At 29.9% G+C, this 15823-nt stretch overlaps 1 protein-coding gene across 15 annotated transcripts in view; it reads left to right on the forward strand.

Moving 5' to 3' along the window:
- Window positions 1-15823, forward strand: part of LOC130444519 (tensin-1) — a 112572-nt gene that overhangs the window by 42905 nt on the left and 53844 nt on the right. Inside the window, exon 1 of one of the 15 annotated variants that reach the window (XM_056779697.1) lies at window positions 3184-3387. The exons of 13 other annotated variants lie outside the window; for them this stretch is intronic. The gene's annotated coding sequence lies outside the window, so the exon portion shown is untranslated. Of the gene's footprint in view, window positions 1-3183; window positions 3388-15823 lie in introns of those variants that run through there. One more of the 15 variants, XM_056779696.1, reaches the window with a different exon arrangement.

Below are 15823 nucleotides of genomic sequence, written 5' to 3' on the forward strand. Positions count from 1 at the left end.
CCTCTCTTGTGCACCTTTTATGCCTAAAATTCGAGAAAAAAAACTTAATATCTTATTATGATACCTATTTAAGGGACATCCTGTAGAGAAAGATAAAAAACTTTCCTTTTTAATTATGTTATAATAATAAGACATAATTTATGTAATACCCTGTATAAATTTTTTTTTGTATTTACGCTTCCCGGTCAATTAAAGTCGAAGTAAAACTGATTGTGAAATTTTATACAGAATGACGTACTGCACGGCTAATCACAATTTTCTACGAGCATCTCTACGGCAATTATCTTTTCTCTTTTCAAAAGCATTCCGTCTTTTTTGCACGAATACGACAGAAAACCAATTAAAAATCACGATTCTCCAAGGACAACTATTGATAAAACAAATTTGCCAACTAAAATATTGAGAAATTATATTTTGTACATATACATATCAAACGCATTTTTCCGCTGCACTGTTGCCGATGTATCGGTCGATTACCCACATGTACAAAAAAGTAAATTTAATACCGTTCAAACTCGCTTGTATTCGAAGAATATGAAAAAGTCACATGCTGACATTGAAAAACGAAGAACACACATATAGATAGTGACGTATCGATATCTAGTGGGTGGTACTTGTATAAAGATCGTAAAAAATCGAATAGAAAAAGTAAAAAAAAACAACACAAACAAATTAAAACATTACTTAAATTCACGTGTGGAGTAATATTAGACAACGCATTATTTTTATCTCTTATAACATCAGACTAGTGGCAGAAATTTTGTAACTATGGTGAAAAAACTTGTTAAACAAGTTGTAGGTATATTTGATACTTTGAAATATATTTTTCAAAATTCTGCATACAAATTGAAATATGAATAATTATTATAAAATGAGAAAGTAGGATTAGTTATTAATTACGAGTGATTAATAAAAATACTTTTCATAAAATATATTAATGCGTAAATACTGAAATTTAGAGACGATATAAAAGAAAATATAAATTCGATTTAAAATCAGTATTTACATGATTTTTTTGTATTTCTTTGAAAAATCGTGAGGTTAATGACCCGATTTCCGTATAAAAATTATACTGAACAAAATTGATAAAGCCCTTAGGTTCTCGGTACGTTTACATAACCATAAAAGTATTCCTCTCATCTGCCATCTACCAAGAAAGACAAATATGGTAAACGTAGATGGAATTTTGATGGCATGGTAATTTTTATGAAATGTTATACTTTATCAGTGGCGTTACCGTTAGATTATATTTTATAACGTTATCATTACAATAATTTGTTTGGAGTTGTATATAAATCGAAAAAACAAAAGAACTTTTTATAAAAATATCGGAATAATGAAGAATAAAAGATAATTATATTATTTTTCTGTCGAATTAGCGTCTTCTCGATATGCACACGTGTGCATTAGATGTTTCTATATGCTTAACACCACGTTTCCATATAATGGATGTCAGCGCAGAATCTGCGCTTTAATGATGCGCAATAGCAACTCAGTGGCGTGGACAATAATTTTATTTACTTTTTAAATATAGAATACAAAGTTTAACTAACGATATTTATGATTGTGTTCATAGAAATCTGTCAACGATATTATAATTTATTATATATAAATATTTTCCCGTCCATCTTCGAACCGACTTGTATACTTTACTAGAAATAATCCAGTTGGAGAATGTACCATAATATTTCAAATGTGGCAAATAGGTAAAAAGAAGTAAGAACAAAAGGAAGGATTTTCTTATTTTTTATAGAATCTTCATGATATTAAACTAGATCCCTTTATAATCCCGTCCCGATATTTTTACTTATTTGATATTAAGTTAAAAATATCCCACCATAAAAAATAAAAAAAAAATATTTTATTAAATTTATGAATTTACGTTCGTTTAATTCATAATTATAGTTCAAATAACCAAACCGGAAGGTAAGGAATCCAATTATTAATAAAACCGGAAATTCTAAAGTCCAACAACTGACCCCTCGATAAAAGATATTTGAAAACGTGAAACTAACGTGTTTTTTATTGAGATCTTAATCATATTTATTTATTTCGTAGTTTCGAAAACTGATACATATCTTATTTAATTTTTTTATCAAAAAATGTCCGTTTGTATGATATGATCATTTAAAATATTTGGTATCACTCCTCGTGTTATTACTTCTTTTATAATTCCTAAATTCTTATACAGCATCTTCTCGGAGTTTTCGCTGCTTACCTCTACCGTTAGTACTAGATCATGAGCGTATCGTGACGTAATTTGAAACCGTACGTTGTAAGTTGCTAGATGATTCATTAGACCAGTTGAAACAATCATGAATTTTAATTTAAATCTTTTATCTTTGATACAATTAGTTATTTTACAAGTAAATTATTATGAACACTAAAGAAAATTATGTCTTTTCGTCTATCTCAATTTCCTTTTAAATCGAAAAATTAATTGTGTAGATATCTGGAATTTTAAAATTTTTTCCCCAAATCTTCGTTATAACGAAAAAAACGACAACAAATATAAATTACAAAATACCTTAAATTAAACAGATATTTTAATATATTCTTTAATAATAACACGACAACACGATAACATATTCACATAATCTAAAAAGGAATATATTAAATTTCATTATAATTGATGATATTTTATCCTAAAACTCTTATTAAATAAATCAGCCGACAACGCCGCTTAGAAACCGGTAGTGAATTGTAAAAGCTCTGTTGCCATCGTGTTGTTCATTTATCAACTTCTATGTATAAATAGATAGATTTCCATACAAATTTTCTGCAATTAAAATAATTTATGATACATAACAATTAAATTATTTCTTTCAAGTTTTTTCACGTAATTTTAAAAAACTATTTGAATCATTAACTACATTATACAATTAACGTATAACTTTATATTTACATTGTTGTCAGATTTTCCGTTTTCTCCTAGAATTTTTTCTTTTATTTATTTCCTGCATATGTTTCCATTACTTTAAACGAGATTTTTATAGTCCGTTCGTACAATTTGTGAACAAACAAAAATTATTAAAAAAAATCATTTTGATTTGTTTTTGGTTCCAATTTTATCGGGCTATTATATATACATATACCGTGTATCTGCGCGTTAGAGATGTTATTGAAACGTGCAGTTTCAGCAAGAAACAACACCAGCAACAACAAACAACGTCGCAACGTTTCAGTTTCAGTTTATTTCAGTCTACTGACTGTTGTTGGTCTTCTGAGACGCGATGTTTAATATGTGAGAGATGCGATTATTAGCGTCGACGTCGGGACGCCAAAACACGTGTTCGTCGAAAAAGTTTTTATTATTGAATTGAAATATTTGTGTTGTGAGTTCGATTTCTAGGGATTCTCCATATATTTCGATGAATTTTTTATACTGTAAGTTTAATTTAGTTTTCTTAAAAAATTGTGGTTGAAAATTATGTTTTTTATTAATTTTGAATCCTGTAAAATAAAAATAGTCCAATAGTAATACTTAAAAAAAAATTTTCAAATAAAAAAAATATATTTCCAGTTTTTACTTTAAACTAACATAGACACTTTATTTTTTACTCCTAGCACCCCCGTATTTTAAAACTACCAAAATTAGTAATAAAGTTCTGCTCCACTCTTATTTTATCTTCATTTTTCGTCTTAATCAAGCTTTTTTCCTATGCCTTATATATACTACTTATATGCTGTGATTGAAACCTTTTCGTGAGGGTTTCCTCCCACATTTTTCCTTTTGGTCTGATTTTTAATCGATCTATAGGGTCCTGAGAGAGCACTTCTCGTCCTAGCCTAATAATTTGCCAAATTTGGAACGACTTTCAATGACTCTTGGTTGTATTTTCCCACACTGTTGATCCTCATGAATCATCGTCTTCTAATCGGTTTCACCATTTGTTCTTTTACATTTTTCTCATAGTCCAGATAATTTCTCATCCTAAAATATCCATATTGGTGTTTTCAACTTCTATCTGAGGCCGATTAGGTCAAAAAAAGCCTATTTGAATTTTTTTTATCAATTTCACATTTCAATGTTGACATGTATAAAGTTGTGTCTTGGTTATATTTATTAAAAAAGATTTAAATGTCTGTTAGTTACGTGTAACGACGAACTTGAATGAGAAATACAATAAGAAGCCATATAATAATAGAGATGGGAACTACTTTTTGAAATAACAATTTTTTGATGTAAAAATCTAGTTCGAGGGGCAAAAAACCGAAATTAAAATATATTAACAGGATAATGATGAAATTATTATATTTTTATAAATTTTTTTGTTTTTTGTTTCGCCAAATGAGTTAATACATATATGTGTCAATTCAGCTGTCTATTAATCATTATTTAACAACTTTTAGTTACGCCATCTCTTTGTTTAATTAAGAACTTGAGAAATAAATGTCCTAGAAAACTGTATAATATAGAGGTGGGAACTTCTATGTCTGGATCGGATTTTAAACGTGGTGTAAATCTAGTACCATATTACTATATATCCTACTTTTTGAAATAACAATTTTTTGATGTAAAAATCTAGTTCGAGGGGCAAATACCGAAATTAAAATATATTAACATGATAATGATTTTGTTTAATTTTCTTGTTTTTTCCTTCACCAAATGAGGAAATACATATATAAATCAATTTAGCTGTCTATTAATCATTATTATTATAATGAAAATGAACGCTTTTTAGTTACGCCATATCTTTGTTTAATTAATAACTTGAGGAACAAATATCCTAGAAAACTATATAATAGGGAAGGTGGGAACTTCTATTTCTGAATCGGTTTTTAAACAATAGTTTTTAGAAGTATAAATCTACTACATATATCTAAATTTTAAGCATTTAGGTTGAAAAAAATTATAGTAACAAAATAATTTTGGATCAAAAATGGACATATTTCAACCCTTCATTTTTATTTAGAACAATTAATCTTCGATGAAAACAAATCTCTTAGTTAATATTGTCATAATATAATTAAACGACTGTTAGTTACGCCATCTCTTCGTTTAACTACGAACTTTATAATCAAAAATGAATCTGTTGAGTTTAGAGATGGTAACTGTTACTTGTAGACCAAAAATAACAGTTGTAGAACATAATAATATTTTATTTTATTGAAAGTGAACATTAGTGATCCTGAAAAATGACTATACGCTTACGCCACTGTATAATAATTTTTATCGAAATTTATGAGTTCATTTCAAGTTATCTTATTATGCATCTCGATGATAAACGATCTGATTAATACTAATACATTTTTTAATTGATTCAAATATTAAGCGTCTTGTTTTTAATGGAACAGAAAGATTTATTTGGTCGGATGCAAGGCTATCTGACTTCGCCAGATGAAGAATGGTTAACGAAGAAGAAAAAAGATTAGCGAGTCAGTAAAAACGAAGTCTTGTTGAATTCGTATTAGCATAAACGGTATATAAATTATGTGCCTCGAAGATTGCAACATAATTTAGTCTTTACAACAAGAAAATATATAAGGCGTGCTAGATAAACTGAAATGATTACATAAAACATTAAAATTAGGTATAATGGATCAATCTGGATCACTCCGAATCAAGTTGAATCTGATTCGTCATCTCCACTCTTTCACACCAGCTGAATCAACCTGAATCTATGAAAATCCTTTCATCTTCTTTTTGTTTCCCCTCTTTTGAGCTATCATCATGGACGCAGTTGTTTTAAATGCAATAGTGTTTCGTAGGAGGTAACGGCGGAAATAGAAAACAAGAAAAGTGTGGATACATCACATAAATAGGATAAGGCCGGATTTTGGTATGTGATTTTTATCACTGGCGTCATAAATCGCACTATTTTCTTTAACTTTTAAAATTAATAACTCCACGTCCATCTCGTATGGTTGTTGATTCAAGACTGACCAGACGAGGAATCTGACATGTTGAATCAAGTACGACCTCGAATCAAACCTGATTGAACCAGATTCGTCCGGTCTGAAGGCGGGAAAAGAGTCTCGTCACATTTAAACGGAGCGCTCGAAGCCGAATCTTGGTCAATGGGATTCAACTTGATTCGGAGTGATTCTGATTGATTCGGATTCGTTTGGTGTGAAAGGGCCCTAACAATTTGCCAATATTTTCATTATTTCACTTTCCAAAATACAACATCCGAGTTACTGCTGTACACGGAGATTCATCCCAGTGTTGCCAGGCATTCTTGATCAGTTTCTTTAGATCTAGTTCAAAACAGTGACGTATAATAATGACGTAACCAAAATCGTATTTTGTTTTATTTCAATACCAATAAAAATAAAATTTGAATATTTGTTAAATATAGAATTTTGTTTCAAATTTTTTATTAGTTAACGAGTTTGAAATTATTTATATTAAAGGAAGTTATTTAATTCTGACATGACATAAAGATCTTGTCAGCCATCTTGTTGATGAGCGTCCTCTATAGGTTTGTATAAAATAAATTTCCAATTCTAAAAAATAAATCATTCCAATAATAATAATAATAATAACTATAATATTGATATACATAGTTATGATTTGAAAAGAAATAAATTAGATAATATGATTATTAAATACGTGAAGTAATAGTCATCTAGTGAGGGATATTAGAATTTGTTATACCGACGTACATTAAGAATTTTCTTTACCTAAATTTGTTGATGTTCCATTGTTTTCTCTAAAGTTCTTTGACCTTTTTTTACACAAAGGAATTTTTTTCCGTATATGTGTATAAAATCAATTATTTTCGTCATAGATATTTAATTTTTCGACAGAACGTATTTTCGTGAATCGATTTGGCGTAATTTTTTTTAAAACCAATACCCGAAAGAAGTTGATCGTTCTGAATTACAAGGTTTGTAAAAAAATAAGCACCGATGATGCAAAAAATCTATTTTAGTCTAATCGAGTTTATTTTTTTTTTGATAAAATTTATCTGTATGACGCGTATTATCATTAAGATAATTTTTTAGATACATTTGACTGTTTGTATAGTGATGAATATGATAAAGTAAATTTGTTTAAGAGGTATCTACGTAAATATACATACAGGATGCGGTTTTCTGGTAAAAACTTCGTATTTCTTAAGCATTTAAACAAAATTCCATTGAATTCTAAATATACAGATGATTTTGAATAACCCCCAAGGATAGTGTCACAAATTCCGACTATTTGTCATATCATATCAAATTAAACTCGTAGATTCTTATCCACAACTGTTTAATACATTAGGCAACCAAACTTACAATTTTACAGTTCTGTGTTTTAAGATTGGATAACCTTGATCTGATTTATTCAGTGAACGATGAGTGACAAGTGACTAAGAAACGTTTCGTTTAGAAAATATCAATGAAATCGATCATCGATTCTTTTGTCTTTGGTTAAAAAAACACGTTCTAAACTTTCATTATTATTTCTTCATTTAATATTACGAAAACATTTTATTACATTAATTGAAAATTAACTGTAGTACACTCTAGAACTTGTAATCATACTTCTTCTTTTTTATCATCATTAAACGACAATCATAGATCTGTCTAAATTTATAAGCAATTTAGTGTAACTCTAACAGATTCAGTGTAAAATACAGTAAGAAAGTTAGTTAATCATAACTGTCTATGATTTCACTATTTTAGTCCTTATAGTGGAAACACTAAATATAAGTTTATTTTATTTAATATAAAATACACAATGCAATAGTTTACTCATTGTAGGATTCTACGAGTGTACGGAAAATTAAATTATCCTACGAGTTAATAAAGAAGTTATGATGAAAATACAATATTCAGAATTAATTTATGTTGTAATCTTGTGTGTGTTAATTGTTCAGTTATTTTAGTAAGATGGCGCGTCTCTTCATTTCGTAAGATAAAATATTACGGTGGTAATTAAAAAGTTTTTATTATCCTATTGGTAAATAAGTTGAATAAGGGAATTAATTTCGAAATATATAAAGTTACTTTATGTCTACACCCTATAAAAATATTCCAAATTACTAATTCATGTATATAAATGTGTAACATATGATTCAACACCAGAAATAATAACCTCTCGAACACAAAAAGAGGAAGTTCTTAAATATCTACAGATGTTACAGGAAAGGGTATATAAAAAGGCTTATTATTCATGGTAAAATTTTACCGAACTACATACCAATTAACCAAATAGACAACAAAAAAAAATAAGGAAGTACCGAAACGTAAAAGAGGAAGTGAATACGATATAAAAGCATTAAAATTGATACTAAAATTATAATTAGAAGGCAGATGTTAGTTTTGATTTTATTACTATCTTATAATATACAGATTGTCTTATTTTGGTTAACATTCAATATCTATTTATACTGTTATGCTTTATTTGTTCTAAAATATCAACGATAATAAAAATCGGCTTAAACTTTATAAATTTTTTTTATTATATATCATAGTTTTTACATTAATTTAATTCCTCACTTATCAATCAAGTGATATCAAATAAAAGATATAGTTTAAAAAAACTGAAAAAACGCTTCTAAAGGACATCAAATTGAAAATAATTTTCAAAATAAGCTTAAAACAATATTAGTCTTAATAATATATTTGGAAGGTGCAGAGGAGTAAAAGGTTGTTCAACAATTGTCAGATGTCATAGTTACCTTTCGAATGATACGTCAAACGTCATTTGCAATTAATATTTCAGTTGACGTAATTTATAGTTCACTGTGAAATTACATCTAATATTATTACTTTTACCTGTATGTGGGTTTGTCTGTAACTCTCCTTTGAACTAAGAACAAATGACTAATTAAAAAAATTCGTCCGATGCGGACGGAGGATGCGAACGTCGGATCTCCGTGTTGAAAATCAAGCATTTCATCAATCTTACCAACTACACCATTATAGACGGGGAGCTAACTACAAAAAACAGCATCGACTTGGTACACGGCGTTTGAGTTCGTAAACTGTAAGAAAATACTTAGTACATCCCCGAATGGCATTTCTGGCTGTTCGTTCAGGCCGCAAAAGATAATTACAGCCAGTTTTCTACGACGAAATTGTGAGAACCTCAACTAAGAGCGGTACAGTAATGCCAGAAATGAAAAAGGTTGGGAAAATTTCATGAATGAATTTATCAAATGAGCTTTTATTGTGAAAAAAGTGTACGCAAAAACTTTTATGTCTGACAATTTTTTTTATTCGTATTTTAGCAATGATAAAGATGATAATGAGCCGTTGAGGTGATGTTTTTATTGGCAAGGATGGAAAATTCGTAGAACATGAGTGCGTATTTTGCGGTAAATTGCGAAAGCAAGTGCACGGTAAACGCGTTAAGGTGTCACAGACCCAAGCATTCAAAGATAAAATCATAGCAAATGCCAAGGAAATTAACGATCAAAAAATGATAGAATATGTAAATGGTCTAAATGATGATGATCCCATATTTTTTCACGTAACGTGCAGAATTGCATTATAAATCGCATACTCTTGCGCCAACAAAAGTTTCGTATGGCGAATGGCACGTTTCTCGAGAAATTTATGCGCGAGTTTATGATGAAATTTTTTTGTTGGTTTCGGAAAAAGTTATTAAGAATAGAGGACTCATTTTATTACCATATTTAGTCTATTGCGCTCGGACATTGCTTGAGACAGAATACAAAGCTGCTTTCGGATTATTTATTTGATTTATGATTCTCCTGTATCTATAGCTATAATTTATTATCAATCAAGAAAATTCATAAATATTTTCTTTCCATGCTGAGCGTTTACTATATAATCTTCTATTTTATTTTTAATATACATACGCAGTTCAAAATTTGATTTTATACAAACATACATGCATTTAAGACATGTAAGGAATTGAAAATTAAATACGCGCGTTACCGCGCTGTAAAGTCGAGTTGCGGCCGGCCGCGCGGTACGCCAGAAACTGGGAAAGCGGCTTGAAATCGGACGCGCTACGAAAAATGAAATAACTCAGCGAATTTGCATCGTATTGCGATGATTTTTTTTTATTTGGGGTAGAAAAAAACGATATTTCTAGTGGTGTCAATGAAAAAGCCTGGACTATAACGACTTTGAATGCTATCGATTTTAAATTTACGTCGACCTTATTTAATTTTTTTAAAAGGTTTTTCGATCAGATTCATTTCTGGCACTGTTTTGCCGTTCTTAGTTGGGGTCCCTAGTAGCGCAAAAAAAATTTTCACGCGTGTACCATGACGTTTTTTTTTTGACTGATTTTCCCGAACTTTGGATCGCTTCTGGCGAGGGTTTTCCGTCCGATCCCGTTTCTGGCATTAATGCATCGCTCTTAGTTAAGGTCCCCAAATTAATGTTAAAAAAATTTTACGCGTGTACCTTGTCGGTTTTTTCGTAGGGATTTTCCGAATCTTTGAGTCGCGTCTGGCGAGGGTTTCCCAACCTTTTTCATTTCTGGCATTACTGTACCGCTCCTAGTTGAGGTTCTCACATTAGTATGCATCAATTTTCACGCGAGTACCTCATCAGTTTTTCCGGCACATTTTTCGTCGTGAAAAACTGGCTGTAATTATCTTTTGCGGCCTGAACGAACAGCCAGAAATGCCATTCGGGGATGTACTAAGTATTTTCTTACAGTTCACGAACTCAAACGCCGTGTACCAAATCGATGCTGTTTTGTTGTTTGTTATTTAATTTTTTTTTTTTAATCAAATCACCAATTTTTACTTGTTTTGACTTGATAAAAGTATAAAACAATCATGAAAGAAATAGAATTTTCAAACTAATTATACAAAGTAATGTATACGTCTGTATTTGCGATCATTCGTGTGTGGAAAATTATTAAAAACATATCCATAGGAATTAAAATTTCATGCTTTTTTTTAAAGAATAAAAATTGGCTTTAATTGTTTAATATTTATGAAGACTAATTGGAAAGGGTTTCCATTTCTGTGGGCGAATACTTCAATGACTGACAGATAGGCAGGCACGTTCCAATCAATTATACATACATTGTTTATAATTAGAAATTATTATACGAAACTTACCTATACGTTTAAAAATAAGGCTTATAAGGTTTATATAATAAAATAAATATTAAATTAGTTTTGGATATCAGTATAAAAAGAACAACAGTTAGTATTATTATAAAAAAACCGGTTAAGATGCTGTAGCTAATTGAGACATGGCGGACTAACTTTATACGACAACAATTTTTTTTGTATAGTCCAGTCAAATTAGGTTTTTTTCAATAGAAAATTAATATGTGTATACCACATGATTTTTCTTGTTCAGTACGTCAATATTACGAAAAACGAAGGTTAAAATTTATGGGGTTATGTTTTATACTACTGTCCGAAAAGTCAAAATATACTTATTTTGTAAAAACACTCATTAACTATGTAGGTTGTAAATAAAAAATAAAACGGTAGAATTTAGGTTTTATAATTTTTTACAATAAAAAAATTAAAAGTGAAATATTTCCACTTTGGCTTTTCCCAGCAACTAATCATTGGATTAAAGTAAATTGTTTTTAATGACTTTTATTTTTCACCATATTGGAATACTGATAAAAAAAATGTGACATCCGCATGTCAATTGTTTTTGTAAATCATATTTTTTCAACCAATTTCACTGGACTAATAACCATTTGCCATAATTCATTTCAGAAATTTAATCTTGTAATACAAGTATCTGACTTAAAAATCAACTAAGCATCAGAATAAATCCCATTTGACATTCAGAAAGGTTTGTATACCAAGTCAGATTAACTGAATAAAAACAATTTGCCTATTTTGGTTCGTAGAAAATTTAATTTATCTTGAATATTTTATTCTCATATCCCTTATTTCACTTTTATCAATCAAAATTTACGATTACTTTGTATTCTCAACTCTTAATAGTTATTAGTATCTTACAAATTATAAGATGTTTAGATGTAATTTTACGTTTCCTTAATTTCCTTAAAATCTGGCAACGTTGTATGAATATAATTTCGTACTATAACGTTTTAATAAGGTTCGTTCCATCTGTCCTTGGTACGGTGAGGATTCTGCGCAATAAAGATAAGCGTTCGTTTTCCGAACGCTTCCAACCGACTTAAAACGATTTCGATAACCGTTCCAAGAACGATCTTGATTAGCATTTTGGAACAAACTTATAATATTTCAGTTAGGATTGTCAAACGTTCACTTTTTTGTAATGATTAAAAACGTTACAAATTTTCGGTATCATTTGAAGCACGCCCGTGTCCTCGACTAAGTGAAAATAAAATATAATAATCACTTATGCATGCAAAACAAAATGTATTGTAGAAATTCTAAAATAGCGATGATGCAATTCCATATTTGCTATTCTCAAGCTGATGTCGTTTTCTAGTTAACGAACTGGCCAGTTAGTTTACCAGTTTAGAATTAGAACTAACGAGGTTGTCAGACATTTTTTTCGGTTTGAATTTATTAGCTAGTTTACGATAGCTGAATATCAAGGTTAGACAGATATGGAAAAACATTTAAAAGATATTTGTGAGAAATTTTTTGCTTAATATTTATTTGTTATAAGTTATTTAAAAACATCTTTTTAGTGAAAAAAAATATACGAGGATATACATAAAAGTTGTATCTTAACGTTTTAAATTAGTCCGGTCAATATAGACATTCAAAATAACAAAAATTTCCGGAAAGTTAAATATTTGTGGAAAGCTGGGGTTTATGATTACAAATAAAGTTTTAAAAAACCCCATCAATACTGTATTAAAAAAGTTAATCGGGGTTAAAGGTCAAAATTTGAGGTTTTCGGATTTTTCTCGAAAACGGTAAGTTTTATAAAAAAAACCTATGACCAAAGTTGTAGATCTTAAAATTCTCTACAAAAATGGTACATATAATTTTTTTCCTACAAGTTACCATTCCTGAGATATCGCGATTCTAAGAGTCAATATTTAACTACATTTTTATGTATAAATTGACCAGACTAAATTGTTTGATTGAGATTGAATATCAAATCTTTTCAATTTTAAGACACATACCCAACCATAACATTTCAAGACTCAATTAATTTGAAAAATATACGGGGATGATCTAACTTTGCTCATATTTTGAAAACTGTTCAAGATAGAGCTCCATACTAAATCTCTGTAGATTCAGGAAGAGTTGTTCTATGAACAATGGAAATTCCAATTATCTACTTCCTCTTGTTTCCGAGATACAGAGCGTTAAACATTTATTAATGTTTTTAATGCATTGCATCTCTACTTTGCTCATAGTTTGAAAACCGTGTAAGATAGAGCTTGATACTAAATTTCCATAGATTCAGGAAGAGTTGTTCTACAAACAATGAAAATTTCAATAATCTACTTCTTGTTTCCGAGATACAGGGCGTTAAACTTATTGGGTAAGGTTTTTAGAATTTGAATGAGATTATGTTGAGTAATAAATCATTTTCATTGTTTTTCTACAAATAACAATACAAATTTTAATCAAAAACAGTTTAAATTATACTTAAACTTTTATTATCTTCCTAAAACTAAATTACGAAATCGCCGGTTCGTTTTGACTTGCAAACATGCAACATCTATACAACTCGAAGGCTTTCTCACTAATTTATAAATATTCTCGCATCTCAAAATACCAACTACAAAAAGTAAAAAAAAACACTAGTCGTCTCGTCTGGACTTGTATGTTTTTTGTACACGCTTGTGTGTGGATTTTGTTTTCATTCTGAATGGGAGATTATAAAGAATCAAAGTGACTAATTTTGTGATAGTCTAGCATGACAAAAAGCTACTTTTAATAATAAAAAACCTATATAATCATTCATAATATTATCTGTATTAACGTATCTAAATTAGATACATACCAAATATGTTTATGTTGGGTAATGGGTTTAATCAGTTAATTTAGTTGACCTCGGAACCCATCCCAATGTTATTTTTATTTTTAAAACTATTCTACTAATATCGATGATTGAATAAAACCATATAAGAAAACAATTACTTTCTCTTTAATACGTCAAAAAACTAAATCTCACTTCCGCTAGTGAAATTTAAAGGTTAGGAAACAGGAAAAAATCGCTAAGAGTCAGATTTGTGGTCAATCAAATGAAAACCGAGCAGGTTCGCCTTTTACAATTAATTCTCGACTGTTTTTTTTCTTTTTTGGAGTCTAATGATAGACCCAGGTTTCATTTGGCCATCTTTCTTGCAGTTTGAGGCCGTCCCTACGACATCAAATTATTTACTGACTCCCCGGCTCACACAGGCGAAAAATTAAGAAAAGTCGGACAAAACCTATAGGTAATCAATTCATAAAAAATTATGGCTAAAATGAACAAATTTTAAATTTAATCATAAAAAAAACTTTGTGTAGCGCATAATGTTAGCTCCTAAAGAAGATTGTTTTTTATTTTAAAAAGTTTGTTGTGACAATAAATGGAAGAAAATAACTTGTTTTTACACATTTTATTGTTTGGAATAAAAAAGATAATTAAAATATAACCTTTCAAGAGATGCTTTTCCCTGTGATTTAGCTCCATTAGGAGCTAAATATCTTAATAAAAAAACCCTTAAAGTAATGGAAAAAATATCAGGATTTTCTAGAAGGTTTAAAACTTCTTGTCATAGTAATCCTGTTTTTCTAGGAAGCAATTTCCTCAGCCCAGTAATATATGGATTCGAGGAAACCATAAGCCTTTGGTATGAGTCTTGTATAGTTCGGGTTCTGGAAAACTTCCTAGAGAACTGCTGCCTGTATTTTCAGATCTTTGTTTCGGCTTTCTTGAGCATCTTCACTCAATAAGCCTATGGCAATCTCTGAGCCATCTACGATCTTGTGACCATGAATTAATATGATATGAATTAATACTTTATGTTGTAGGGTTATAGGCATTTGATACCATGGATAATTCATCACATATATTGTCACAGTTTTGTGACAAAATTTATTAAAATTTTCTGCATTAATAACGTAACCACATGATAAGGTTGATAATATAGTATGCAATCTTTAATTAGGCTTAGGCTTACTCCTGCTATTTCGGCAACCACATCTTCATTTTGGAAAAAAGTGTGAACGGTGTTTCCATCTGTAGATATACCTCCACTCTGCCTTGGTTTATCAACGTGCAATCCCAGCTTCTGCCAGATTTCGTTTTGGATAAGTAGTTTTTCGACAGCTACAGTTTCCTTATCCCTTGGGGATATTACTTGCCATTTACTTATTTTAAGCCTGTACGATAAATGTAGGATACACTCGGTAAACCTTATACAAGAATACAACGATGAAATACCATAAAATAAAAAATCCTCTTTAACTGGCTGGTGAAGACAAAATCTTAACCTATTAAAATCTTTTGATGTTATTGGGCAGAGGTCGTATTCGTTATGGCATTTACCAATTTTCCATCCACTATTGTCATGCTCAAATGGTGTTTTATGAAAATATGGTATTCCGATTAAACTCTACTTGGTGTTAGAGAGCAAAGCTCGGCTTGAAAATTCTGATATTCCTGCTTTGATAAATCAGTTGTTTCGTGAGCCATTTGTAACTTTAGAGGGCGACAATATCTCGGCGATGATGGACGCGGATTTTGCCAAATTATGCATGTATTTGGCGATACAAGTTCACCGGATATCAATTGAACAGGCACTACAGACGTTGTAAACATGTAACCATCACAATGTCCTTCATTTTCAAAATGTTGTTTATATGTTGAATGACTGCCGGATCCATCACAACCCCATTTTGATTTAAGGCACATATTTTCTTGTTGATTTTTTGGAATTGATTTTATTACGTCAAACAATGATAAAAATAACCTGTTACTGGTATGGTCCATCAAATTCTGGAGAGAAACTTCAGCGCTAGATTTCGTGCATACCATATTTTTGGGA

Source organism: Diorhabda sublineata, chromosome 5 (genome assembly GCF_026230105.1).
Source record: "Diorhabda sublineata isolate icDioSubl1.1 chromosome 5, icDioSubl1.1, whole genome shotgun sequence".
NCBI lineage: Eukaryota > Metazoa > Arthropoda > Insecta > Coleoptera > Chrysomelidae > Diorhabda > Diorhabda sublineata.